The sequence below is a fragment of the Callithrix jacchus genome, chromosome 9 (genome assembly GCF_049354715.1).
Source record: "Callithrix jacchus isolate 240 chromosome 9, calJac240_pri, whole genome shotgun sequence".
Classification (NCBI taxonomy): Eukaryota; Metazoa; Chordata; class Mammalia; order Primates; family Cebidae; genus Callithrix; species Callithrix jacchus.
Window position 1 is genome coordinate 24,726,021 of NC_133510.1, and position 2,723 is coordinate 24,728,743.

The window sequence follows — 2,723 nt, forward strand, 5'->3', positions numbered from 1 at the left end:
GTCTCTAATAAAAATAAAAAAATTAGCCAGGCGTGGTGGTGCATGCCTGTAATTCCAGCTACTCAGGAGGCTGAGGCAGGAGAATAGCCTGAACCCAGGAGGCAGAAGCTGCAGTGAGCCGAGATCACACCACTGCACTCCAGCCTGAGCAACAGACTGAGACTCTGTTTCAAAAAAAAAAAAAAAGAAAAACAAAATGTTGCCAAGAATTATTTTCTTAGCTTCTTAATTTACATTTCAACAGCTTCTGTGACAAATCATTGACACACAACTTGACTTCCCTCTAATTCTCCAGGATGACGCTGAATTGAATTGTTGAATTGGGGCAGGTGGGGGGGCCACAGCATGAAGTGTGGCTGCAGGGCACTGCCTGGTTTCGGCCTGCACCCTCCCTCCATGAGTGCCATGGGGTAGGGTCCCATGAGCCTTGACCTGGCACGTAATTGGTGTTTAATAAATATCTCTTGGGTGCACAGACGGAATTTTTTAAAACTTAGTAGCAGAAGTCCGAAAAAGAAATCTTGGTTGGTGGGGAGCTGTTTGCAAGAGACAAGACAGACTGTTTTAAGCCTGGAAACCGCCCCAAGTGGTCCCCTGGAGGCAGGACAGCCCCACGGGTGCCCAGGCTGTCAGGGATGATGGGTTTTGTTACCCCCACCCACCTCCTGTGAGAGCCTCTGCTGTGGCCACAGAAAGAAGGAAGCTGACATATACTGAGGGACTATTCTGGGCTGCATACTATACGCAGGTGACATCATCAGTTTCCTCCAAGTGGGTCATGCCTTTTGCATTGTCCAGACAAAGAAACTCTAGCCCAGAGAGGGGAGGTGACTTGGCTCAGGTAGCACAGCCAGAAGGTATCAGAGTTGGGATTCAGACTTTCCTCCATGGGTCTCCCAGAATCTTCCCAACCTGGGGCGGGGTCACCGTGGGCTCACTGCAACCTCTTTCCCTTCCTGCTGGCAGGTGATAAGAAACCATATGGACTTCTTGCAGCTCCTGGAGGCAGATGCTGGAGGGCTGGGCTTGGCCTCTGCCACAAGCAATGCCCTGATCCCACAAGGCCCTGGAGGGGCTGTGGACCAGTTTCTAACACAAGACCCTGGAAAGGAGGAAGGCTGTTTTCATCTGTTGCCCACAGATACGTTTGCTGTGCACCCTGGTACACTCAGGTGAGCTCCCTGGGTCCAGAATGCATAGAGTACCATGGGCACTCTCCAGGCCAGGCCCACCTGCATTCACACACACACATGGATGTGTCACTGTGCCTGCACCTGAGACACAGGCACCAACACACACGCACATACATGCACCTACACACACGCACATATACACACACACATGCACCTACACACACGCACCTGCAAATGCACATACATACACACACACATGCACATGCACACACACAGAAAATGTAAACATCATGCTGGGCCCATCTGGGAGCCCAAAGGCTGCAGGTGTCTTCAATCACACCCCAGGTGACCTTGACTCTGGCTCAGGGCCCAGTAGCCAGTGGCCAGTTCTGGACAGCCAGTCAGCCTCACTAGCTGGCCTAGTCCAGGGCTCGAGAGTGGCGACGGAATGACCACCCACTGGCGGAGGTAGCTCGGGGGCGGGGCCTATATCTCCAGGACTGGTGAAGTCACACTCCACAGGGCTGCTGCAGTCAGAGCCCACAAAGCCACTGTCAAACGGGTCCATATCCAGGCCGGCTGGGGGTGAGCCTGCCTCACTCTCTAAGGCCCCTCCGGGTGACTGGCCACCCCAGCGCAGTCCCCCAGCCCAGTCCTCCCCATCTGCAAGGGGTGGCTTTAGTCTGTCCAGGGGCCCTCCTAGCCCAGGACTGCCAGCCAAGACACAGCCACCAGAGAGGACTGTGGTGCCCGTGTCCAATAGTGGGTCTTCTAGGCCTGGGCTGGGCTCATGGCCGGCATCCAGATCCAGGGATGGGTAGCCGTCATCCTCACAGCTGCAAGGCCCAGTACACAGCCCCTCTGCATCTAGCACAGTCGCTGTGTTGATGGACAGCAGGCCGTACGGCCAGTAAGCTGAGCCCCCTGAGTTCTGGGCCGTGGCCCAGAAGCTGGGCCTGGGTGCGCTGTCAGACTCCACCAGCGCTGCCGGTTCTTGCACGTCTGTGAGCTGCAGCCTCTTGGCCAGACTCCGTGGTAGGTGGCAACTGTACACCTCCAGGGCTGAGGGCACTTCTGGGCTCCAGGGTCCCAGCTCCAGGATGGAGGCGGTGAGGGTTGCATCCACCCATTTCTGTGAGAGAAAAAGAGAGTGAGTCATAGCACAGGACAAGGGTAAGGTGAGGGTTTACTTATTTTTTTACTTTTATTCTTTTGAGACAGTCTGACTCTGTTGCCCAGGCTGGAGTGCAGTGGCACTATCTTGGCTCACTGCAACCTCTGCCTCCCAGGTTCAAGCAATTCTCCTGCCTCAGCCTCCCAGGTAGCTGGTACTAATAGGCATGCACCACCACACCCAGCTAATTTTTGTATTTTTAGTAGAGATGGGGTTTCACCATATTGACCAGACTGGTCTTGAACTCCTGACCTCAGGTGTTTTACCCACTTTGGTCTCCCAAATTGCTGGGATTACAGGGGTGAGCCACTGTGCCCCAGCCAAGGTGAGCATTCAAACTGACAGAAAGACATAGATGCAGAGACAAAGAGATATCAAGAGAGAAAAAGACATGAAGACAGACAAAGACACAGAGA

General features: G+C 54.0%; 1 pseudogene; it reads right to left on the reverse strand.

The window, feature by feature from the left end:
• Positions 1–287: 287 nt before the first annotated feature.
• On the reverse strand, positions 288–2,386 carry LOC100390395 (interleukin-21 receptor pseudogene; annotated as a pseudogene).
• Between the last annotated feature and the right edge of the window lie 337 nt (positions 2,387–2,723).